This window comes from Chionomys nivalis, chromosome 1 (assembly GCF_950005125.1).
Source record: "Chionomys nivalis chromosome 1, mChiNiv1.1, whole genome shotgun sequence".
NCBI lineage: Eukaryota > Metazoa > Chordata > Mammalia > Rodentia > Cricetidae > Chionomys > Chionomys nivalis.
The window spans coordinates 11,773,746-11,801,697 of NC_080086.1; the positions used below are offsets into that span (position 1 = coordinate 11,773,746).

The following is a 27,952-nucleotide window of genomic DNA, read 5'->3' on the forward strand; positions in this document are numbered from 1 at the left end:
GACTCCAAGGGCAGGCTGTCTATATAGTGAATTCCAAGTTAGCCAGTGCTACATCGTGAGACTCTATTTAAAAAAATAAACAAAATATAACTAAATATTTTTATTGATCTATAACTGATATAAAATAAGTCTTATTTCTTTGATGTATACAATATGAATGGTTTAGAAAATACATTAGAGACTCATAGCAGTTGAAGTTATAAGTATATCAGTTTCCAAAATTTTGTCAAGTTTTCCCTGGTTTGCTTGTAAGATGGATTTACTTGTTTCACAATAAGAACAATTACTTTTCCTCTGTCTCTCTTTCTTTCTGCTTTGTTTTTTGTTTGTTTGTTTTTCCAAGACAGGGTTGGCCTCAAATTCAAAGATCCTCCTGTCTCTGTCTCTGAGTTAGAATTAAAGGTGTGGGTCACCATGTCTGACCAAGGACTGCCTTCTTAACAATGTTTGGCAGTCACACTGTAGTATTGTCATCTGAAGGCACCATTCTATACATTTTTCATCATTGCAACTCTGCCTGATGGGTTATTTTACAAATCCAAGAACTGTGTCAAACAAACTATGAAGAAGATGTTTCCTAAATCTCAAAAATACGTCCTATAACATTTTAAGAAGCTTTAAACTGGCCTGTGGAAACATCGATGCCAATGAATGTGACACTCAAAAACTTACTTTGGAATGTTCTCTGTAAAGATGAACTTTGACAAAAACGTCATAATTAATCAATAATGAGAATTTTTGTAATTTCACCAAGGCAATTAAATTCAAGGGAATGAATTGGCACAGATAATGAATTCTGCGTGTTCATTTCTAAACAACATTATTCTGTTTAGTTAATAAGAAATAATTACTTCTTAATCTTTGTCATAAAGAGTATTTGGAATTGTATGCAATGGAAGTATTATGTTTTCTTTTGCAGTAGTAGCTGAATATGGTGGTCTACATGTATAATCCCAGTTGTGTGAGAGTCTGAGACAGGAAGATTATGGATTCCATATCAGGCAAGGCAATTGGAAAACAAATTTGGGATTGACTTTTTAGTACTTCTGATGATTATAGTTCAGTGGTAGAATGACATATATGAAAAATTCACCCAATTCCTGTGACCCCTAAAAAAGAAAAAAAGCTGTATCTATCAATTACATAACTAATTATGTAAGTTAGGAAACCATTCAGAAATTCCTGTTAATTATCACTGCCTATATCAATGTATGCATTATTATTTATATCTATGCTCGTGACTGCTTCAATATACAAAAATATATCAAATGTATGAACATATTGTAAATTTAGGGTAAATAAGGAACATTTCATCAATGGGAAGATGGATCTTCCATTTCCAAATCATATAAACCATTGCAAAGAGTTTTGACTCACTATCTTTATTCATAATAGGACAGCTCATAAAATAAATGATTTAAAGTTGTGTAAAACGGACACAGACACATTAGGAAGACGTTTTAATTGAGTAGTAATAGTTTTAAAAGCTAAAGAGTGACTACTGAGTGTTTACACACGAAAACCAGAAATCAGATGTAAAACAGTGATTTTACGGATAGTGTTATGGTTTAAATGATAAATATCCACCATAGATGCCTGTATTTGAAGACTTGATTCTCAGTTGGTCGCAATCTTTGGGGAGGTTATGAGTCTTAATAGGTGGAGCCATGACGGAGGATGCACATCGCTGCGGGAGAACTTTAGGTGTCTATAGCCACACCTGACTTCCTGTTCACACTCTCTACTTCCTGTGTGTGTCTGAAATGTGATTTCCATGCCAGCCTCCGTATCACACCTTCCTCTCTGTTACAGACTCTAGCCTGGATTATGTAGTTGCAATGTAGAATTAGTTATAAAAACAAAACAAATTTTATAACGGGGATAAGTGTATTTTTTTTAAAAGATTTTTATTTATTTATTATGTATACAACATTCTGCTTCCATGTATACCCACACACCAGAAGAGGGCACAAGATCTCATTACAGATGGTTGTGAGCCATCATGTGGTTGCTGGGAATTGAACTTTCGGCCTCCTGAGTGCTGGGATTAAAGGCATGTGCCACAGCCGCCTGGTCACAAATTCTGTTTTTAATTTTTTTTTCATATTGTGGCCATCTTTTTTCTATAAATGTCTGTGCCTGAAGATCATCTGCAGGATGATGGGAGAGAGTCTTCTGTTTTGTGTTGATTTCATTGGTTAAATAAAGAAACTGCCTTGGCCCTTTGATAGGAGAGAAAATTAGGTAGGCGGAGTAAACAGAACAGAATGCTGGGAGAAAGAAGCCGAGTCAGTCAGTCGCCGTGATTCTCCCACTCCAGACAGATGCAGGTTAAGATCTTTCCTGGTAAGCCAGCTCGTGGTGCTACACAGAATATTAGAAATGGGTTTGATCAATATGTAAGAGCTAGCCAATAAGAGGGTGGAACTAATGGGCCAGGCAGTGTTCAAAATAATACAGTTTCTGTGTAATTATTTCAGGTAAAGTTAGCCTGGTGGCGGGAAGCGGCCTGCAGCTCCTACTACAACAGCAGGACAGGTGAAATTTTGTCAATCTCTGTTTTAGAGAAAAGATTAATAGGAACATATTTGTCAACAGTTGAAACACTGCATTGATCATGTAATAGGTGCTTAGTAGGTATGGTAATTTCTTTCTACTTTTTTTTTTTGTTTTGATTTTGGTTGCTGTGATGAAACACCATGACTAGAAATAACTTATGGAAAAATAATTTATTTTGGTTTATGATTTCAGAAAGAAATTAATGCATCTTCACATGGAACATGTCTTCAGGCAGTGACCAGAGGGTCAGAAGCAGAAAGCTGAGTGATAACATTTTCACTTGAAGTCAAGAGAGCAAACGGGAAGGGAGGCAAAGCTATAACTCTCAAAACTCAACTCCAGTCACATACTTCCTTTATCAAGCCTCCACCACCTAACTATCCCATACCGTCCCCAACTCATGGCAAGAACCAGGAGACAGATGTTCAAATGTGTGAGCCTTGGAATGGCAATTCCCATTTAAATCCTCTTTACTAAATTGAACACCAAAGTGTATTAAGCAAGATGATAGTACTATCGGTATAAATCTCCCTTTAAGAGGACTCTTTTTAACTACCACCAAAATGTTTAAATAAATTTGAAACCATAAAATTTAGCATCACCAATACCTTAGCTTTATTCTGTTTGGTTTATTATGTCTTATCTAATAACACAGGCTTAGTATCAAGGAAGTCCACTGGCCAAAGGATGAATTTCATGGAAGCATTTTTAGTTTCAGTACTGTAAAATGTTTTTGAATACTTCTGTGCTGTTAGTTACTGATAAATGTTGTCTTCTTTTCCTCCTCCTTCTCTTTCTTCTTCTCCTCCTTCTCATTCATCTTCATTTTCTTGTCAGTGTGTGGTGTTCATGCATATATGTATGTATGTTCACACGATTTAGGGCACAAGTGTAGGCAGGTACGTTTTTGTGCAAATGTATGTGGGGGCCTGAGGTCAATGTTAGGGATCTTCCTCTATTGCTTCTTACCTTATTCTTTTGAGTCAGTGTCTCTCAATTAAACCGTATAGTCCACGAATAACACCATCCTCCCTAGGAAGATTGTTCTAGGGTTGTACTCTCTCTATCTTAAAGACTGAAATTGAAGGTGAGCCCTCACACATTCCTTGCATTTGCATGGGTGAAGGCACCACAACTCTGATACTCTTTTTTGCCTGGCAAGCACATTAATTGATGAGCTATATTTCCAGCCAGGATAAGCATTTTTACACCCAAAGAATGATTAAGGAGGGAAGCAATATGTATAATGCTTTTATCTTTGCAATTTTGCCTTCTGTTGCGCTAAGGGCTCAATTTCCCAAAGGGTAAAGTATCATGTCTTCCTGTACTCATGTCTGATATGAGTGTTGCTTTATAAAATGTGTTTAGAATATAACACACTTTAAAATCAAGCAGAAGAAATTATGTAGTAAGGACCAATACTCTTGCATACAATGCTAAGCATTCCATTCATCCTCAAGAAATGTAGTTACCCAAAAAGTAAAAATTTTCAGGCTCAAGCCTCTTTCCAGTTCTCTGAGATGGGAGAATCCTGATGCCCAATGTCTAATGTTCATTGACTGAATGTTTTCTTCTCATCATAACATTAATTAAAAGATTCACTTGCTAGAAAGAAACCTCCCACTCCTACAATGAGACAAGGGCTGGGTCACTGCGTTATCTTAAGGTAGTTTTAATTCCCTGGCTGGGATGAGACAAGAATAGGATGGGGCCGAGAAAACACTTAAGTCCTCATTACCACACAGCCACTCTTTGCCCAGAGCCCCAGCCTGCCCATCATTGTCCTGCCTGTACTTTCTGTGGGACTTTGAAAAGGTTCAAAGAGCAAGACTTTCAAGCCCCCCTTTCCATGTCAAACACTTTCAACTCCTGATTTCAAAGTGCCACTCGGTTTCTGTTCAAAGGCCTGCGGACTCGTAGGGGGTGAGATTGGAGCTAAAGGTTGCACTACAAAGCACCCTGCCTTCACAGTTATATCCAGCTTGGAGAGACAAACGGTAATACAAACTCAAGCGCCTATCAATAAACCTGCCAATATATGAAAGGGGGAGAAGGCACATTCTAAATGGCCCTTCTTATTATCTTTTTTTTTTTCTAACCAGAGCCGTGCTGTTATCAGTCCAGAGGAAAGCCTAATTGATATTTTGAAGCATTATTTCTTTCTCTCTTCTGTAGGGGGACTACAGAAGTCATTGAGATAAAAAATAAGAAAGAAAAATAAAATACCCACAAACCCTAAAGAAGTTAGATAAGAATAGCTAAAGAAGTTCCTTCCAACATCTGACAGAAAGAAATCTTTCCCTCTTCTAGTTGAGTATTCATCCTCTTCCCCTTAGCTTGCTCTCTCCTTTTTATCTGCCTGTCCACAAGATTTGGAGCACCATTAATTGGTCCTCGGGGAGGCTAACAGGCCTCTGCTTTTATGACTCAGTTCTTTGTATTGTACACATGTGGGCATCTCTCAGGAGATAAACAAAAGAAGAATGTGTGGAAAGGGGCTAGAAATTGCACAGGTCTAAACACTAAATAGTCCATTGTCTTGATTTACTGTTAATGTTTGGGATTACATGAATAATTCTAATGCTCTATCCCAGTGGCTGTCCCCAGTCTTCTTAAATTAATACAGGGTTTTTTTTTTCATTGCTATGTAGTCCTCATTGGAGGGATTCTAGTTCCTATGTGAAATCAAACATAAATAACTCCTTAGCCCCCACCTCCCAACCACATCCTTTGCAGCAAACAAGAGAGGTGGTCTTATGGGAAGATAAAAAGAATAGCTGATCATAAGAACTAACCTGGAGCCAACACATTGGCCTTTCGTCCCTTCAGCACTTTCGAAACCCTAAGCACCTGCAGCTAATTCCCGTGACTTCCAGCCTGGTCTTAGATATGATGAGCTGCTGACCCTGTAGCTCACTTTTCCTGCCTCATGAAATGTTTACATTGGCAGATCAAGGAATCTCTTTTACGTGATGTAACATTCCCTTTAATATAGGTAGACAGTGCTCATCAATCATAGTATCTACACCAAGCCATTTCCAAATGAGAATAAGTTACATCACTTTAACACCACCAGCAGTGTAAGTTTGAAATAACATGGCAATGAAACCGCTGTCCACACTTAATATACTTTATCAAACAAGAATGTTTTATTATTGGAGCCTAAACCCAACTCAGAAAAGACAATGATAGTGTTCAGGGATGATATGTGGGCCCTGGTGGCTTCTTCACCAGCTAAAACATTTAAATATAATAAACTTTACACTTCCAGAATTCTTTGGAAAACACAGTATCCTTAGTAAATTCAAAGTCAGTGTCTGAGCTTGAGGTCAATCCCACCTTGACCTTTGATTGTGCTTGCCAATGGCCAGAACTTCCCGAGGATACTTTGATGGTTTTTTTTTTTTGTTGTTGTTGTTTTTTTTTTTGTGTGTGTGTGTGTCAGTATCAAAAGCTTAAAACCTGTGATGAACAAGTCGGTAGTAAATGGCAGAATTGGCAGTAAGTGTCAACAAGTGAGAGCAGGGGTGGTGGGTGAGGCAGGTGATACAAGAAGCTTTCCTACCGTGTGAGCCACAGACTCCACATAAGCATAGCTGGCTAAAACCATTAGTGATTCTTTGGGATACTATGAAATCTTTGTAAAATTATTGCATTTTATTATTTTCCAGCCAGAGAAAGAGAGTCCACCAGTTGGCTCCCTTTTCCACCTCTTATTCCTCATGAGGCACAAAATTCTGCACATGAGTAGAAAGTCAGCATGAGAGACCTCTGGGCATCGGCTGGGAGAGTAGAAACTCTCAACAGCTCAGCCCCGTATCAGTGTAAGCATCGGTGGCTCTTCTTGAGCAGAAATACCACCCTGGGCATATTTTCTCTTGTGTCCTGGTTTTCTCACACAATGTCTGACCCCTAAAAAGATAAGGTTAAACTCTAAAATAGGCATAAATTCTCCTTATGATATTGTTTTGGCTGTATCAGGGTTCATTCTACTGTGATTGAGTCCTCAAACTGAATTGTAGTACATTCATTATCAAAGGGGCAAGATAATACAAATGTCTGGGCATTGAGAGCTATGGTTTATTCTAAAACTCAATAGATATAACACATATTTCTATTGTAAGAAAATCTAAGACTTTTTAGGTAGAATATGTTCTAATCTCAATACTTTATAAGAAGTCTCAGATTTTCCGAATAACATGTATTTTTGATATATAACACCAAATTTTACATATAACTATATATGCACTTTATGTTCGTTGTTTCTGTTTTAGAGAAATGTGTGTGTGTGTGTGTGTGTGTGTGTGTGTGACAGAAAGAGAGAGAGAGAGAGAGAGAGAGAAACATGAATGAGTAGGCAAGTGGAAGAATCTAAGAGGAGTCATGGGATGTGGGCAAGTATATGATAAAAGCATCATATATAAAGATAAACAGCATTTTAAGATGGGCAGTGGTGATGCACACCTTTAATTCCAGAACTCAGGAAGGTAGAGACAGGCAGATCGCTGTGAGTTTGAGGCCAATCTGGTTTATAGTGTTAGTTCCAGGACAGCCAGGGCTATTACACAGAGAAATCCTGTCTAGAAAAACAAAATTGAACAACCAAAAATAAATAAAACAAAAGAAAGGATTTTGGTTCAGTTTCAATGTTTCAGTGTGGCACTTGTTTTCATGTCTTTTTTGACCTATGGAAACTAATGAGAGAGAGAGAAAGAGAGAGAAAGAGAGAGAGAGAGAGAGAGAGAGAGAGAGAGAGAGAGCCAAAGAGTTAGCATGTTATTCAAATCAATCTCAGATAGTAATGCAACTTCTTTGATTTTTGGTAGGTAAAACGAAGAGTTAGAAAATGTAGTAATTGCTGAATGGCTACAAAAGTACCCTAAAATGTCCCTGTGTTTCTGAATTTTGCCCCTGGATTTGAAGGATGGATTAGGTTTTCAGCTCTTTTTAACAAGGGGAGTTCATCTCCGCTGAATTGTATGGTCTTGACCCCACACAGCATCTACTTCCTAAACATTTAGTGACTGCCACGTGAACCCAGTGAGGAGCAATATGTGTTACTTAGAGAAAGTCTGATATTCATTTGAATTTTTGACATTCAGTATATCTTCATTTTGTATTTCTTGGCTGAAAGAAAAATGGTGTTTTTTTTCTCCTAAATATTGAATCACATTGATTGCAAATTATGCTTTTGTCAAACTTACTTTCCTTAAGTCCTTGAACCCATTAAGGCTTTTCTGTATATCTAATCAACATTAATTTGATTTTACATGTTAGAGAAAGCATAGCAGGCAGTTTCCAAACAATATCATTTATGTTTTATGATTAAAATCATTCTAAGTGCATCAGTGAAACAAATGAAAATATGCTGAACCACGCAAACACTTATATTCACCTGTGTAAAGACCTTTTATTCTTTATTATATAGCAGCAACAGTAATCTGCTTCTAAAAATACTAAGCATAAACAACATGACTCATATCCATTTCAACTCAATATTGTCTAATTTTCCTAAGAGGTCTGCAGGGATTTTTCACAACAAGATCTCTGTGGAAATGTTTATGGAAATAGGTCACTGTGTGTATGTTTCTAATAGATAACAATTTGTTATGTTTAAAAGCAGAGCTTGCAATAATGATTGTGAATCAACACTACAGTATCAATTACTTAAAGTACAAATCCCAAATATGTTTCTGCTATATTAGATATACCTTTTATGCAAACATGGGATTTGCATAGTGTAATCACAGGAAACTCCCTCCATGTAAGGGAAATGGTAAACTATGAAGAGACGGTATTTCAAAATTTGTCAGAACATTTTAAATTAGGTATTAGGTTTTAAAAGATAAAACAAAATCATTTAAACTATTGATTCCAAATCCTTATCACATCTTATATTTGTGTCTATGGAAGTTTATGTGTGTATGTGTGTATGTGTTCATATTGTGGTTTGTTTGCATATGTGTGTGTAAATGTATATGTATATGAATGTATATGCTTCAGTGGGTTTTATGTACCTGTGTGTCTGTGTTTGTATATTTGTGTGTGTGCATATGTGTAAGTATATGTGTGACTATGTATGAGGTGTGTTGTGGTGGGTAGAAGTATGAATGTGTATGTTTGTACATGCATTTTCTAAGGCATACCATTCTAGCTAGTGTGCTTTAAATGTCAGTAAAAGTGAAAGAAATATGAAACATCTAGCCAATTATTTCAGTTAATATACGAGCATTAGGCATTGGAATTCCTAATTAAGAGACAACATGCCCTGTCAGACATCTGCACGGGCTATTGAACATTGTTTAGATTGTTTCATAATTATCCTAGCTTAATAGTTCTAAAAATGTGAGCAAAATGCACTCACTGCAGGGAAGTGTGGCTTGTCACACAAGAAGTCACAGCACCCAGAACACGGACTAGTTCTGTGTGCTCACACTGGAGGTTTTTATTGGAACATGTTTTAATTAATCCTGGAAGGAAGAACAACAGCAGACAGAGAGTGAAAGTTGTTCAAACACTCTTTATTGAAAAAGATCCCAGCCTGTGGGCTGTAGTGGATGCATATTTGTTGTAAGGTCCATGTATCGACATCCCCTTTTGTTTTCCCATGTGTGTATTCCGATGAGTAATCAGGCTTATTATCCATATAAACACAGACATAGATACAAGCAGATTATAAGATGATGATTTTCTATTCAGAGACTTTGCTTGATATATAATACTTTTATACATATATAACATAAGATGTGATGCTTCAAAACATATGAACACTAAATCATAGAGGATTATGTGGCTAGTATATCATTACTTGAACATTTGTAATTTCTTTGAAAATATGAATTTTTATCATGTTTCAAAATTGTGTGTATATGTGTAGTGGTATGCAAAGCTCAGTTCAGGTGTTACTGATGCCACAAATGTCCAATTATATGAATCTGGAGATGCTGCTTGCTAGGTTCTGAAATTATGTTCTTTGGAAAAGCAGGAAATGTTCTTTATCCCTGAGCCATCTCTCCAGGGACCATTTACAGTTCTGGTGGAAGTTTCAAAATCATCTTTTACAGAATGCAAGAGTGCAAATGATCCACATAGCATGACTACGGCAAACCTGCTCTGAAGTGAGATATGGTATAACTGTTCAGCCCGAGGCTAGCTTCCCCCTTTTTTCCTTTTCCCTTCCTTTTTCTAGATGATGGTGACCATTATATTCTCAAAAGCCTTAAAGTCAATATTATCAAGTTTCACATATGAGCATGACCCTACACTACTTTAACATAAATTATTAATCCTACACATGCATCCATGTCTTCATGGATAAGAGGCAAAACACCCATACACATAAACCAAAAAAGTTAAGAGTAAATATATTTTACCTTATGAGATGATCATGATGCTGGATCCAGAATGAGACATTATAGTTTAAAGATGAGGTTCTCGATTAATTCAACAAAGAATATGTGTATGGCGCATAAGCTCATTGTTAACTAAATTGGAGTTTGGATCATCTTAGGGACATAACCTGTTAATTTGTGCAAAGATGTTACTGGGGATTAACTGAGGAAGCCATCACGACAGTGGGTAGTTTTGTCAAATTGCTATGACTCCTGACTAAACAACTAGAGGAAGTGAATAGAACACAGCCATTAATATATCTGATTCCTGGGTGAAGATACAATATGATTATTCATGGTCCTGCTGCCAAGCTTGCCTTTCTGGGAAGTAGTCCATCAGCTCATGAACAAAACTAACATTGTTCTGCTAAGTTGCTTATTTTCAACTATTTGGCTACAACCCATGAGGACAGAATTAATATCTATCTATCCATGTTTCATTAATGAAAGGATTTCTTTATTATGAGAGAATGCTACATTTTGATATATTTTTCTGTTTCTATTTATATAATCAGTTGGATTTGCCCTATATTAATGATACAGTATGATTTATTAGATGATGTTTGGAAGCTAAAACAAACTTGAATTTCTGACCTTATCCTTCTTAATCCTCACACATTATCATTTTTATGTGTTGATATATTAAGTTTGCTTATATTTTATTGAGTATTTTATGAATATATTTGTAAAACTGTTGCTATGAAATTTTCCCATGATATGTTTAGGGTTTTTTGTACCAAGAGAATACTTTCTTTAAAGGGTGAAATATGAAATGCTATCTACTCTTTTTCTTAGGAAGATATACGTAATCTTCCCACTAATTCTTTAGGTATTTGGTAACAGTGACAACTAAGACATTAACTTCTAGCAAAAATCATTGACATTCTCATCGGCTTGCTTGAAATTTAGTTTTCACTTCTCTTTTCCCAGTCTCTCTCTCTCTCTTTCTCTCTCTCTCTCTCTTTGGTATTTTTGGCATTTTGAGACCAGATTTCTCTGTAGCTTTGGTTCCTGTCCTGGAACTAGCTATTGTAGACCAGCCTGGCCTCAAAATCAGAAAGATCCACCTGCCTCCGCCTCTCTATTTCTGGGATTAAAGGTGTGCGCCACTACTGCCTGGCTTTCCCCAGTCTCTTAAGGTAAAAAGTCATTATAATGATGTAAAATTTCTCATTTTTAATCTGAGCAATTACAACAGAAATTTAAACCTTAGTCCCTTATTGATTTTCATTTTTATTTGATTATATATCACTATTTATTTGACCCTATTAATACCTCTGTGAAACTATTTTTAATCTTTATTTAAATTTTTAAAAAAGAAAACAAACTATCCTTTTTCATATACATACTAATCCAAGTTTCCACTCCATCCCCTTTTCCAATTCCCTCCATATTCCCCTCATCCCACCCACACCCACTCCTCAGAGAGGGTAAGGCACCTTGCTTTGGTGAAGGTCTAAGGCCCTCCCTACTATATCCAGGCTGAGAAAGGTCCATCCAAAGATAATAGGTTCCAAAAAAAAGTACATGCAGTAGGAATAAATCCTGGTGCCACTGTCAGCGGCCTCTCGGTGTGCCCCAGTCGTGCAACTGTCAACCATATTCGGAGGGACTGTTTGATCTTATGCTTGTTCCTTCCCAGTTCAGCTGGTGTTAGTAAGCTATCATTAGCTCAGGTAGACTGTTTCAGTGGGTGTACCCATCAAAGTCTTGATGTCTTTGCACATATTCTCATTCCTCCCACTCTTTAACTGGACTTTGGGTGCTCAGTCAAGTGCTGTCATGTGGGTCTCTGCACTATAAAGCTACTATCATGAAGAAGATGTGACATTCACAGCATTAATACATATATATTAATTGCATATATGATTTATATTCCAAATGTAAGTCTAATATTAATATTATATATATAATACTTTCAGAATGCCAGGAAAATTGAAAGGTGGGTAATAGTCATGTTGTGGAGTAGGGAGCGGGGAGGCTGCACGTCTCACAGCAGGCAGAAAATTAGACTACATAAGAAGGAAACTTGATTTATCATTAATTATCCCTTGCTGCTTCAAACTTTCTGAGTCTGATAGCAGTTCAGTTATTTTAGACATATTTAAGTCCAGTATAATTTTGGAAAAAAATATCCTAGTAACAGTTATCCTCATCCCATATAAACAATTGAGCTTGAGGTATGACTACATCAAAACTCTTTTGCAAAGAACATTTGACTTCTACCAAGAAGATGGGTCCTACAGCTTTAGGGCCCAGTATCTGGTGTGGTCTCTTACTGAGATATTGTGAAGATCAACACGCTATAAAGAACATGTGCTATCTTCCCTAAGGATGGGTTCTGTTGACTAAGGAAAAAGTCCAATGGTAAAAGTCTAGAAGTGGGAGAGTCTGGGATAAAACTCTGTGCAATAATCCTTTTGTACACTGTATAGATTTTCAGATAAATTGGTTTAATAAAATCTGATTGGCCTGTGGCCAGGCAGGAAATTTCAGTAAGGTGGCCAAAGGAGGATGAGAAGGAGGGGGAAGGGCGGAGTCAGGAATCCCCAGCCAGAGGCAGAGAAAGCAGAAGATGATTGTCCTAAGCTAATAATGTTACTACCACGTGGCAGAGTGTAAATATGGAATATGGGTTAACTTAAAAAGTAAAAGCTAGTTAGTTAGAAATAAGATTGAGCTATTAGCTGAGCATTTTTAATTCATATTTAGTCTATGAGTCTGGTATTTGGAAAGTGGATGCAAGATATTTGTGACCGGTTGCTTGTGACAGGAAACTCCCACTTACAGTAAACATTCTCGGGGATTTGAGTGAGGTCTGGCCCTACAGATAGCAAAGGTCACCAGGTTACTAACTGCAACCATTCCAGCCTTCTGAGTGGAGAACAGACTTTCATTTCCTTCATTAAGGTGACAACCTGACATGATTCATAGTTCTGCTTCCTCTAATACTTATCCATAACCATGAGACCATGTGTGCCCTCACCATAACCATATTTTCCTTTTTTTGAAGTTAATATATTTACCTGTGTTTGCACACTGACTAATTTTTCAACTTATTGGGATACACGAGGCCTGGGCATGAGCCCCAGTGTAACTTTTTAAGCCTATCTAGAGTTTGGTGAGGCCTAGTGTAATTTCCTGAGCCTAGTTCGAGTTTGGAGACCTGTCTCTGGCTACCGAATTTAGGCCCACCTCTGCCCAGCCACTGCTAACATGGAAGAATATTATTGGCTCTTGTTCTTTGCTCTGTCTTGGCCCATTCCTGTCTTTTCCACCCAATCATAACCCCATATAAGTTGATATACAATCCCATATAAGCTTGATATCATTAAATGAGTTCTTGCTTTGACAGACTCCTGACCCATTGGGTAGTTTGGGTGTGTTTCTCCCTGGTAATGGGGAGAGGGAGTCATTCAACAGTCACCATCCTGCTCAGCCCCAGAGAAAGTCCTGCGTTTCCGGCTCTGCCCCTGCTCTTTCTGCAAGAGGAGCAGGCATATTGGTGCCCCGTGTGAGGATCGCACTTTCTGCTAGAGAACCCAGCAATAAACTTGATACAAACTGGGATTATCTAAAGAGAAGAAACCTCAATTAAGAAATAGCCTTTATGAGATTTGCCCATGGGTAGGTCTGTAGTGAATTTTCTTGACAGATGATTGACATGAAAGGGCTGACCCCACTGATGTTGGTGCCATCCTGTGTAGGTGGACCTGAGCTGTATAAGAAAGTAGGCTGGACAAGCCATGAGGACCATGTCATTAGGCAGATTTCCCTCATGATCTTTGCATCAAGTTTTTGCCTCGAAACCTTTCTTGAGTTCTTGCCCTGACTTTCCTAGACCCTAACTAAGACAGCATGCAATCAAAATTAAGATGACCCCATGTCATAACATAGGTACAACTTACCTGAAAATGATAAAATGTTAAAAAGATTTAAAATTGTTTAGTATTTGTATACAATATAGATGGAAATTTTTGACTCTTCCATGGGACAGTTATTTGTTGAATATCGCATCAAAAACAAGTGGAATGAAAAAAAAATTGTTGGACTTCATCAAAATTCAAATACATATTCAAAATTTTATTTTAAAGGCAAGCTACTCAATAAGTTACAGAAAATATTTCAAATAATGTATTCAGTCAAAGACTACAATTCAGAGTGAATAATTGACATATGCCAATAAAAACAAGACAAAATTATATTAAATCAATAAATAATTAAATGAACATTTCTCTAAAACAAAATAGTCATATGGGAAATTTTTAGACACCTCTAGACACATGGGTATCCAAACTAGAATGGCATGCTACTTAATATTCAGAAGTAGTTGAACTCTCAAGATAAATGGTTATACATATTATATAAATATTCAGTAAAATGTACAAATAAACCTAAAAAGAGTTGGGTTTATATTCTAAGACACCCTGCCTCAAACAGTGTTGAGGAGACTGAAAGCTAAGGTTGCAGTCTGATCTCCACTCTTGTGCCGTGGACTTCACTCACACCCTGTCACACACACGCACACACACACACAGGCATGCACACACAACACAGGCATGCATATTCTCTGTCTCTCTACACAAGCCTACACAATTGCAAATGAAACTGGATTTTCGGAGGTTAGTAGGGTAGGAAGTGCAGTGACTGATAATGTGTTAAGAATGGTGAAAATTGGGAGCTATGACATAATGGTCACAACTAAATAGAAAACTATTTATTGTGCACTTTAACTAGATGTTTATATAATTATATGTTAATTATATCTCAACAAATTTGTTTTACAGAGAACATAAACATAACATTCATTACTCTTAAATATATGATTAGTATCTCTTGTCCTATAATAATTATTCTGTTTTGGTGAAAATTGCTTCAGAAAACTCCAGGGTCACACTCCATGTGTTCACTTTGTGACTCTAAAATTGTCTCACAGTACTTATGTAATATCTACATTAAGTATAATCTTTAAATTATGCATATGTGGAGAGTACATGAACGCAGAATCCCAATGAGGAAAACAGCTCCAAATCTCTCTGAAAGTGGAGTTAGGGATGATTGTTCGCCACTATGTAGTTTCTAGGACCAGAGCCCTCGACCTCTGCAAGAGCAGCAAGTATTCTAAGTACTAAATTATTGCTCTAAACCAAGATATCATAATTTTTAACATTTCATTCAATCTCCTTCTCCTAAATTGACTTGTGTTTACTTTTCTAATAAAACTATAAAATAGTCATGCTGATCTTTTCTTATTATCTTTACAGTTTTAAAACATTTCCTGTTGTACCCATTTCCTTGAAAGACAAACACTTACATTAAGAAAAAATGACACTGAGATCATATTATCCTTTAAATTAATAATATTATCATACTGAGCAGTTATAAAATAGTAAGAACTGTGAGAAAATTAAATATGTATTAATTTTTAAATTCTGTAAACATTTATTGATTGAAAAAATATTTTATTACAATAAATTAAAACAACATTTACTTTTGTCAATAAAATTAGATATTTAAAGTGATGTTATATTATTTGATTTCTTAAAATATGATTGTTTTTATTTATTTATTATTGCTTTATAAATAATACCATTCAAAATTTCCACTTCCTCCCCACTTCCATTTCCCTCATGCTTCTCCACTCACCCTCCCCATTTCCCCTCCAGTCCTAACAGAGGGCAGGGTACCCTGCCCTGTGGGAAGTCTAAGGCTCTCCCCCTCCATCCAGGCTTAGGAAGGTGTGCATCCAAATAGACTAGAATCCCAAAAAGCCAGTACATGCAGGAGAGACAAACCCCAGTGTCATTATCATTGGCTTCTTAGTCTGCCCCAATTATCAGCCACAATCAGAGGGTCCAGTTTGATCCCATGCTCGTTCAGTTCCAGTCCAGCTGGCTTTGGTGAGCTCCCGTTAGATCAGGCACACTGTCTCAGTGTGGTCCTGACTTCCTTGCTCATGTTCTCCCTCCTTCTGCTCTTCAACTGGAACTTGAGAGCTCAAGTCTTCCTTGAATTAAATGAAAATGAAAACACAACATACCCAAATCTATGAGACACTATGAAAGCAGTGCTAAGGGGAAAGTTCATAGCACTAAGTGCCCACATAAAGAAAACAGAGAAAACTCACATTAGAAACCTCACAGCACACCTGAAAGCTCTAGAAAAAAAGAAGCAGACTCACCCAGGAGAAGCAGAAGACTGGAAATAATAAAACTGAGAACTGAAATCAACAGAAATAGAAACAAAAATAGAAACAGAGAAAACAATCTAAAGAATCAATGAAACACAGAGCTGGTTCTTTGAGAAAATCAACAAGATTGACAAACCCCTATCTAAACTATTGGCCTTTTTAGTTTTTGTTGCCTTAAATTAGACAGGTTCTTTTTTTTTCCCAAAAGGTTCCTGACAACTAAACAAATCTTAATATTTCCCTCCTGTTTTCATCTGGTATTTTCATTGTCTCAAGTCTATTTTCCCTCATATTTCCATTGATTATTTGAGAATTTCACATCATGAACCCAGAGCACACTTTACTCAAATTTATTGCAGGGACCCCCCTCCTACCTTGAGACCTCCCCAACAAAAAATGAAGGAAGAGGAAGAGAAGAAAAAAGTAAGTCTAATTTGTTTTGCCTATCATGGTCAAACTCTTGGTAGCTAGTCTCTTAAAGAAAACTGAGTCCTTCCCCACTTGCATCCTTGCCAGAAGCTATCAATTGTGGAGAAGTACACTTCAGTATCCTTATCACAATTTTTTAGAGTTTTTTGATGGTTTTCTGTCTAGGCTGTTACTTTTTGGGGCATGGGGATGGGCTAGGGGTTGTCACAGAAGCCTTCTATGTCCTTCTTTGTCAATTGTGAGTCAGAAGTCATCAGTTTCTTTGCCCTTTACAGTCATCAGGAACAGAGATCATGGACTTACACATGGATTCTGGTGAAAACATGGACCACACACATCTACATGATCTCGGGTGTTAGCAGGTGTCACTGACCTCAGCATGGCCTTCAGTACCAGTTCAGACTGCAGACATTGACACAGTCAGTCCTTTGTAGCTAGTAACTATCCCATCATAACCCTTGGTGGTATCACAGGCTACTCACACCAACAAGACCCTTTACAGTAAGTAGCACAGCCTACAGACATCAACAAGGTTCAGGCTTCAGCACGGACAACAGACATCTGCATGGCCTTTGGTGATGACATGGGCCACAGACATCAGCAAAATCCTCTTCACCCCATCTGCAGTAGGACCATGGACCCAGACATAGTCCTCAGCAGAAAACAGTCCATAGGCATCAGAATGGCTTCAGGATTCAGCAATGACTATGGACATCTACATGAAATTTGCTGGTATCACAGGCCACAGACATCAACATAGACCCATCAGGTCTTACATGGGATCTGCAATCCAGTTTTACTATATACATACAACTGGAGGAAGGCAGAACTTCTCTGTTGCTTCCCATTTGTGGTTTTATCACCATTATGAAAAATCAGTTGACTGCTGAAGCATTGGTTTACTCTGGACTTCCTACTCCATCACATTAATCTGTATGTCTGTTTTGTTTGCCAGTACCACAGTATAATGTGATATAAATTCATTCGTATCAATGTACTTAATACTTTATTTTATTCTTTTTACTCTTCTTTTTTGCCTATTAAGATCATGTACATGTGTATGTGTGCCTCGAAAAAATCTTTTGTTTGATAGCCTTACAAGGAAATATAACTGGTACTGTGAGGGTGGTTGCTCTAAATCTATAAGTTACTTTGGAAAGTATTTACCTTTTAATAATTTTAATACTTCTGATCTATTAACACATATTATTCTTTAATTACTGTATTACAATGGTTTATCTAGAAACTTTGTGGCATTCATTTACCAGCTGTGTATTATACACAATTTACCTTTAGAATACATGGGAATCCATATACAACCCTAACCCTATGTGTTGACCAAGATTTCTGTCCTGCCTGGTTCCACAGCCATTCAGTCGCCAAAAAACACACAGAGGTCTATATTAATCATAAACTGAATGGCCTATTACATCGCGCTTCATATTAATTCTTGTAATTTATATTATCCCATTATTCTTGTCTGTGTTAGCCACGTGGCTTGATACCTTTTTTGGTGAGGTAGCCACATCTTCCTTGCTTTGTGTCTGTCTTCTTCTGCATCTGGATGCCAACTGTACCCTGACTATTTCCCCTTCCCTGAGTTCTTCTGTTCTCCTCATCCTGCGTCCACTTCCTGCCTGTTCACCCCACCTCTACTTCCTGCCTGGCTACTGGCCAATCAGCATTTTATATAAATACAATTTACAGTGTACAGACCATTGTCCCACAGTAGCTGTGGAAATAGATTTTTAAATAAAGACATAATTTTGAAGACTGAGAATGGAATTTTTTTCAAAAATTACTGAAAAATGAAACTGGTTCTACTTCACAGCCTATACTAATTCAACATTTTTGTTTTCTGTTTGTACTATAAAACTTTCTGTAAGCATAATGATATTACTTCTTTTATGATTTTTTGTGCCTATTATTTCTTTTTTGCCATGATGCTCTGATTATTATTTTTCATGCAATGGATGGAATTGGTAAAATCGTGTATTCTTATCTCACACCAAATCAAATCAGTATATGTCAGCTTTTCCCATTTTGTATAAGATGTGATTTGAGTTATCTGGATCATATCTATCATATAGATGTGTTACTTCTAATCATAGTTTGTTCAGTACTTTTGTCTTGAAGATAAGTTGAATTTTTATAATGTACATTTTTGCCATTTTCTGAGTTAAGTGGTTTTTGAACTATATATGTTAAGCCACTTGCCTTCCTGGGAAGAATCTGACTTGAATTTAAAGAACATTCATTTTAGTATATAGAATTCAGTTGCTTGTACTGTCTTGAAGTTTATGTTTTACCTATATCCATCTGTAATATTTGCCTAAAATTTACTTTCTTTGTAATGTTTGCCCTGTTTTTAAATCAAGGTCATGATGGTGCTATAGTGCGTGTTTGAGAAAAGCCTATTTTCAAGATTTTAAAACAATTTAAGAATTATTAATATTGGTTCTTTGTTAAATATTTGGTAGTAATCATGAATGAAACTGTCAAATTATAAATTTTTCATTTATGACATAGCTTTCACCATTGTTTCAATCTTAATGTTTGTTATTTACTTGACTTTTTATTTTTTCATAATTTGATTTTGGCAAGATATGTGTTTCCAAGAATTTGCCCATCTACTTTAGGCCATCAATTTGTTGTTGAATTGTCATGTATAATACTATCTAGTTATCTTATAAATTTCTCTGGTGTCAATTTTGCCGGTTCTCTTGTCACTTCTGATTTTATTTATCAAAGTGTTCTCTCTCTTATTCTTGTCATAGCTAAAGGTTTTCCTTTCTTTATTCAACACCAAGAATGAAAATCAACTAGAATAAAAAATTAAAATTAATCGTGTGAAAAACAACTTATACATAGAATATAGCATGAACTCATAAACTCAGTGGATCATTAACTGCCACTTAAAATAAGCTGTAGACCTAAATAGATAATTCCTAAAAAAGAAAGACACACTATGATTAACAAGTTATTAAAATGTACTGTAGGAAGCAGAAACAAATATCACAATAAGATGCCAACATCATTCCATTAAGAATGACTGTTCTTCAAAAGTTAAGGATAATATTGGGAAGCTTTTGGAGAGACAGCAACATGCATGGGCATATTTGGACTGCTAGTCAAATGAAAGCTAATAGAAGTATTATGGGAAACAAATTTGAATTCCCTCAAAAAGTTTATAAAAGCACTATTGTGACAGACATGAGCTATCCAAATACTTGGGAGCTGGGGCAAAAAGACCAGGAAGAAGGTCAGTGAGGGCCACAGGAAGTTTCAAAAGCAATGCAAAATAAAGAAACAACCAAACCAAACAAAAGATAAAAACTATCACCACTAACCTTTATTAATTAACTAACAAAACAGGTAAATGAAAAAATGAATATAAATAGAAAAATCATGAAGTATTGCACTATAAGCCAGCAATCTCACTGATGAATATTTATCCGAGGGATACATGAAACTGAAATGACTAGGTTGAAGTGAAGTCTTTACTCATTTACTAGAACATTATTCTTACTGACAAAAGAACTCCTTCAGTGTCCACCAACTGATGAATCAAGGAAGAGTGCTGGAAAAATATTCACAAGAGGAATAGTACTTGCCTCTAAAGAGAACAATGTTCTTTAACTTGCAACGAAACATAGGTAGTTCTGTAAGTCACTATATTAGATGACATGAGCCAGGCATGGAAAGCAAAATACTATGTGAGCTGCTTCATATTTGGAGCCTACACAAGTCGTTCTCATAGTAGGTAACCTTGAGAATGGTGATTAGAAGAACCTAGAGAAAGTAGAAAGCAGGAAGATGAAAAGAATTCAATATAGGAACAGTACAGTCTAATTTTGATGTCTAGGTGCTGTATTTCATAGCAGTCTGACTACAGATAATTTCATATTAAACATTGTATAAAGAAACAAAGATTTATAGTATTTTTACCATATAGAAAGACTAAATATTTTTAGAAAATTGATACTTAGCACAATTTAAACTTTATACAACATGCACAGCTATTGAAAGAACACTTGGTACTGAATTTAAATGTACACTTTTATGTTATGTAAAATATTTATGTATCTGTGAATAAACTTAATTTATATTTAAAAATGTATAAAGTAAACATCATAATTACCAACTGGTAGAATTTCAAAAGGGAAACTCCACGACAGTTTTACACCAAATTAGATATAAAACAATTGCCTTTATTCATACACATTAATATTTATGTTAACAGTACAATAAAATGACTCAATTATTTTTATTATTATTTGCCACTGAATTGATTGGCATAAAGTTATTCATCAGATTTCAAAGTCAGCAATGAAATATTGGTTTTTGGTCTTTAGAAACAATACAACATAGTTATTGGATAATTTTGTGTTCTAAAGTTTGGGTCTGAATTGGCTGAAGCCACACTAGGCAGATTAGAGCTATACACTCATTCCAAAGTCATGTCATGATTTACTCAAATCTTTATTGCAATCTAAATGTCAGTGCAATTCTCTTGCTTGTTCCAAATAGTTGTAGGATGTATTTCATATGTGGCCAGTACTGAAATGCAAATCTTAAGATAGTGCTGGAGAATGAAGCCAGGCAGAGGAAATTAAATGAGCAGATCTATTCAGTACACATGCAAGAAGGTGGTGGGAAGAATAAAGTCTACCTTGTATAATCAGGAGGAGAAGAATTATAAAGATGGAATAATTAGAATTGAAAAATTACCATATTGAAATCATTGGACCAGATTAGTTGCTGATGTGCGGGATGCTCTATGCCATTGGTGGGACCCAGCACAAGCAGAAAATAGGAAACACCTATTCTAAAATTATTAAGAATATCATGACAGCAAGAGTAGCTGAAATCTTCTCAGCACATGGCTCTTTGTAACTGCACTGGTCACATGCTATTGAAGTCAGCACTGTTGCTTAACTGCTGATACCACCATCTGGTAGCCCTTAAAAAGAGCTAACTGGTATACTCAGTAGAGCACACCTTGCTAAGACAAAGCCAAATATAACTAAAACTTTACTTTTAGCTACTGTGTTTTACCATGCCATTTTGTGCAATACTTTAATGAAAACATTAGAAGTAGACACTGCCTGAGACACATACACTTAGTGACTACACGCTCTGCATTTATCACTGTACTCTGATATGTTAGTTGCCTTTCTGCTATGACGTAGTTTTCTTTTCTTCCGGATGGCTTTTTTGATAGTTTTCTGACTTACGGTGTAGTTTCACATCCATGTGGACTATGGTAAGGATAAACAGAGGAATCTGCAGTTTTATTTGGCATGTTTGGAGCTAGAACTCAATTGAATGATAAGGTCACAGGTCTGGAACTGTTGACGCTACAAGTTCAGTGGATTGTGTCCTAGGTGCCCCTTTAAAATCTCATCATTAGTGAAGTATGCAATATTCTCCCAATTGAATGGTATTCTTTGGCACTTTTGGAAGATAGTCTTTTAGCCACAGGCGCATGCTGCAGGAATCGCTATACATTAGTCTGGTGTGTGAGGACAGCTATAGCCCATATCATCTTTTAAGTTTTCTGAGGGAGTCAGGAGAGAAAAGGACATACTACAAATAGGATGTGTGACTTTGCTCTGAACAAATTGAGGCCTGTGGATTGTATAACTGAGCAAATCTAATTTTAGTGAACAAAAGAGCCTGCGAGATGCTGAGTGTAATTTTTATGTAAAAATAGGAGTCTCCAAAGACATCTCTCTTTAAACAGATGAATGCAAATTACTGAAGTCATCCAAATTGAGGTTGATTTATGCATTTTTCATTGTATTCTTTCACAACAGAAAAAAGCTTTCTCTGTTTCCAAATAGGATGCATTTGGGGTAAAGTTTCACATGGTGCACCAACAATGGCTTAAAAAAGAGAGATCCAAACCAGTCATGTAGAGAAATTATTTCTGTGTCTTTTTTTCCCCCTCAAACACAGCTTCTGCCAAATAGGCTGGCCAACTGTCTACTGAATCAATTTTTTCAGAGACTTGAATTTTAATTACACAAATAAAAGTTTTAATGCTATGTATCAGAATATATGATACATGCTCCACTGGCACCCAGTGTATTCAGCAGAGGACAGACACAGTAGGAAAAGGAAAACAGAAAAAGAAAACCCAGCTCCAATTCAACTTGATTATATGAAGAAGCTCAGTTCTCAAATCAATGCCAGGCATGAATTTTATTCAGTCACCATTTGAGCATTGTTAGTGTTATGATGTAGTTCAGCTTTACATGTGAAAAACTCTTAAAATTGACAATAAGTCATTGGCTTGTATGGCACCACACAAAGAGGTCTTGTTTGAGAGGATTTGCTGTAGGGTTCTCATTCTTCTCATCTGAGACTTTGTTTTCTTTTTCTGACCCTTTCTTTCAATTCTTAAAATGCTTTAAAATTTTTATTTATTTTATTTGTGTGTGTGTGTATGTATCAGTGTTTGTCTACATTTATATATTTGCACTGTATATGTGCAGTGCTTGTGAAGGCCAGAAACTGAAATTTTAGAAGGATATGAGGGCTCTGCCAACTGAACCCAGGTTCTTCTCAAGAGCAGAAAACACTCTGAATCAGTAAGCTATCTCTCCAGCCATCACTGAAATAGATTATATGCTGATTATATACAAATATATTTGTGTGTAAATATATTTATATATGTACATTTACACATCACATAGATAGTGTGTAAAACTTAATCTGTACATTGTTCTGTGTTCATCCACATAGTGAATTACTTATTTATTCTGTATATTTTGATGAGTGCCAAATAATATAAGTTTCAGCTCTGAAATCTTAAGACAAAATCCCCACAACTCAGACTGGAAGGTTTCATTATATACGGGATCTTACATTGTTAGTTAATGAATGGGTAAGTTTTGTTATTCTCTCTTAACCTATTATTTTATTGACTTATTTTTAATTGAAAATATATTGTGATTATGCTTTTCTGATCTTCCAACTCATCCACCTTCTCACAATCCTCCCAACCTCCCTACCCTACTGATAAAACTTCATGCCTCTTATTTATCTCACTTTTAAAAAGTAAACAAAAAAACAAAAAACAAACAAACTCAAGAACACACACACATACATACACACACCACAAAAATGGAAAACAAAATACATAAGCAAATAACCAATAAGAAAACAAACCCAAATAAATTTAGAAATATGCATTTAAATAAAAATTTAAAAAAATACCATTGAGTTTATTTTGTGTGGGTTAAATTCTCTGGGGTATGAAAACCAATGTGGAATGTGATTTATATATTTAATGTAACTTCATGGGAGAAAACTAAGTCTTCCTTTGTTAGAGGTTATCAATTGCAGATAGATTTTTGGTAAGGTGAGTTTTGCCCATGTCTACTTCCTCTTTTCAAGACTAGGACCCTGCCTGGCTTGAAACAGTGCAGTTATGAGTGCTTCCATGGTTTCTATGAGTTCATATCATCCTCATGACCATCAGTCTGCTGTCTCTGGAAGATACGTTTCCTTGAAGCCGTCCACCACATCTGGACTCCTCTTCCACATAGATCCCTGAGGCCCAAGGTGAGATGTTTGATGAAAACAACCGATTTAGAGAATCCCAAAACTGACTTAAAGTAAATCCCAAGGTAAAAATCTTCCCTGGGTTCAGAATTTGTAGTAATAGATGTGAACATGATGGAAGCTATTTGATGAACATGTGTGATACTGAAACAGGACAAAAACATTCTTTTTGGTGTTCTGTTCAGCTCTCATCCTGTGCTTTGAGCTTTAAAACTCAAAATTTTGCTGTACACCCTGATATCTCAGGCTTTCCCGGGGTGCCTACTTGTACCACCTTATGCCCATGTTATCCTTTTTCTTCCAGTAGAATCGGTTTTTCAAATGTCTTAATTCTGCATTGCTTTTGACTTGTGTTTTGTTGTTTTTTTGTTGTATTATAAGAGAGTATTACTACTATGACTACTACTACTATTATTGTTATTATTATATCCTGGAGTTTATGGTAACCTCACTATAAACCTCTCCAAAGACCTCTAAATTTAAATTTGTATAGTTACCTCAGCTTAAAGATTCATGCATTCTCTGTATTCTCAGAAGATATTGAAATATTTTATTCTTTGTCTTCTAGTCCCCTTTAGCTAACTTTGCTCTTGAGGTATATTTCTTTTTTTTTCTTCATTATCTAAAATGCTTTGAAGAGTTTCACAGATGTTTAAGTGTCATGTTAAGCACACAACAGTGCAATCACAATGCATCAATTAATAATAAGCCCTCTGTGCAGCATAATAATTTACTTAAGACCATGATTTTCTGATGTTGGATTCCTCTCTGTATGCTGTGAATATCATTTTGTTAATAAAGGAACTGCTTTGGGCCTATAGTAGAGCTATAGGGGAACAGAGCTAGATGGGGAAAACTAAACTGAATGCTGGGAGAAAGAAGGGCAGAGTCAGAGAGAAGCCATGTAGTCCCGCCGGAGACAGATGCTGGAACTTTAGCCAGTAAGCCACAGCCACATTGTCATACACAGATTAATAGAAATGGGTTAAATTAATATATAAGAGTTAGCCAATAAGAAGCTAGAGCTAATGGGCCAAGTAGTGATTTAAATAATACAGTTTCTGTGTGATTTTTTTTTTCGGGGCTATGCAGCCAGGAACCAACAAATGGCCTGTTGCCACACTCTTCGTATTGAATGGGAAGAAAGGGTCGTGTTCTCCTAACTGAAAGTCTTCATGATTAGCCTATTGTCCTTTTATTCAGAAGCTTCTTTGAGGTTCAAACTTTTGTAATCAAATTATGGTATATATCTTTCATATTTTAAAATGTCTCAGTTTCGATTATCTACACCAAATTTATGGTCTTTCTGGAACAAAGTCAATTTCAATATGTCCTATGTGTGAATTACTGTGACTTTTTTTGTCTCTTGATGAAGAAGCACACACACATACACAAACAGCTTTAAACAAGCTAATAGTCAAAGGAATCCAAAAAAGGGAGCTTCTAATATTATTTAATTTCAAGAAAAAAGCTTTAGGGGTAGTTGTATAATAGCACTAATAAAGATTCTAGTAAGAGATTCTCTAAATTTTAATCTCCAACTTAACTTTGCATTTCATGTGAATGTTTTTTACTTCTACTTTTTATCTGTGTGTTAATATGCTCACATCTACTTCTAGTCGAAAGTGCACAGATGGTATTTTGGCTTTTATGCTTGTGCTTGTGGTCTTTCCTTCTGAGTAGGCATTAAGCAAATTGCTCCTTCACAGAAACCATTACTTTAATTCCTTACTCCTATTTATATCGATCATGAAATAATCAAATTATACCATCAAGTGGACTAAATGTAATTTGTAAAAAAGGCTTCAGACATGCTCAAAATGAGAAAGCTGTAATTAGTAAATCTGTAGATCGATGGTATATTTATGTAAAGTTGACTCAAATGGGTTGTTCCATTTTAAAACATTGATTATACAAGTCCTATGTCTAATCTGGGCTTATTTCTAGCGCATTGGAGCACTGACAAATGCTTCCAAATTCCTCTCCAGCCAGCGATCTTTATTTAATGACACTCAAGCCATTATGTCACCTGAGAACTTCAGAAATCAACACAAACAACACACCGAAGGCAAGCAGTATGAGACATAAACAAAACTTTACTTCATTAATTGCTAAAACAAATATGATTATTAGGCACTCAGATATGAAATTGCAGTCATTTTTGTTAATTTTTGAATATTTTAAGATGTTTTCTTACACTAATGGTCAGAAAATAGGTCTAGTTCTGATGCTGTTCTCAAACACATTGTATCTTTTAAATCTAACAAAAATTAAAAATATGTTCATCAATAAGAAATGGGCATACTTTAATATATTTTGTAACTTCAAATTCTTAATAAAACAAATGCAGTCTATATGAATTGAATTTTTATCTCACCCCTTAATAAGTTATTATAAAATATAAAGCCTCAGTTAAAAACATCTAATGGGTTCTTTCGTTATTTGTTTAGTTGTTTATTTGTTTGTTTGTTGTTTTTTTTTGAGATAGAGTTTCTCTGTGTATCCCTGGGCATCCTGGAACTCAGCCTGTAGTTCAGTGATGGCGGAAGGTCATTGGTTAAAAAATAAAGAAACTGCTTGGCTCTCATAGGTTAGAACATAGGTGGGTGGAGTAAACAGAACAGAATGCTGGGAGGAAGAGGAAGTGAGCTCAGACGCCATGCTCCCCTCTCCCTGGCAGATGCAGGGCAGCTCCTCTCAGAGGCAGATGCCATGAAGCAAGCTGCCAGGTCAGACATGCTGAATCTTTCCTGGTAAGACTGGTGCTACACAGATTATTAGAGATGGGTTGATCGGGATATGAGAATTAGCCAGTAAGGGCTAGAGCTAATGGGCCAAGCAGTGTTTAAAAGAATACAGTTTGTGTGTTGTTATTTTGGGGCATAAGCTAGCCAGGCGGCCCAGGAGCTGGGGCGGCAAGAACGCAGCCCGCAGCTCCCCACTACAGTTCAGCCTAGCCTCCAACTCAAAAATTTGCTTGCCTCTGTCTTACAAGTGCTGGGGTTACAGTTGTGTACCACCACTGTCCGTCTAAGAAGTACTTTTTTTGCTTGGGATTATTCACTAAATTTTCCTGAGGGTCTGAGTAGGTTGTAAAATATGGGTAGAATTAACCTAAACCTTGAGGATTTTGTTTGCTTTCTTGTTTGGTGTTTGGATAGGGTGGTTCAAGCATCCAAGGCTGGTCTTAAATTTGTCAAGTACCTGAGGGTTACTATCATAGTTTGGGTTTCTATTGCTGTGACAAAATATCATGTTCAAAATGTGTTTCTTTGATTTACTTTCCCAGGTTACTATTCATCACTGAAGGAAGTTAGGGCAGGAATTCAAACAGGGCAGGAACCTGGAGAGTGGAGCTGATGCAGAGGCTCTGGAGGGGAGCAGTTTAGCCAGCTTTCTTATAGACTCAGGACTATCAGCCCAGAGATGACAACACCCATCATGGGTTGGGCCCTCCCCCAGTGATCACTAATTGAGAAAATGCTTTATAGCTGGATCTCAAGGAGGCATTTTCTCAATTGAGGTTCCTTCCTCTCTGATGACTTTAGTTTGTGTCAAATTGACAAGCAAAACTAGCCAGTGCAATCACCCTGAACTTCTACATTTTCTCATGACAACTTCAGAGTCCAGGGACTCCAGTCTTGCATCACCATTCCTGACTGGCTTTATGTGTTCCTGGAGATCAAACCAGGACCTCATACAACCTCAGCAAATACCCTATCAACTAAGTTGCATCCTAATTGTGTGAGTTTTAAGTTTTGTTGTCATTGTTTTGTTTGTGGGTTAATTTCTTCTTTTTTTCTTTTGATAT

At 36.4% G+C, this 27,952-nt stretch overlaps 1 non-coding gene across 1 annotated transcript; it reads left to right on the forward strand.

Moving 5' to 3' along the window:
* The first annotated feature begins 24,145 nt into the window (after positions 1-24,145).
* On the forward strand, positions 24,146-24,296 carry LOC130889798 (small Cajal body-specific RNA 16). Its single transcript, XR_009058644.1, has one exon. It is a non-coding gene; the product is annotated as a small Cajal body-specific RNA 16 (non-coding RNA).
* Positions 24,297-27,952: the final 3,656 nt, after the last annotated feature.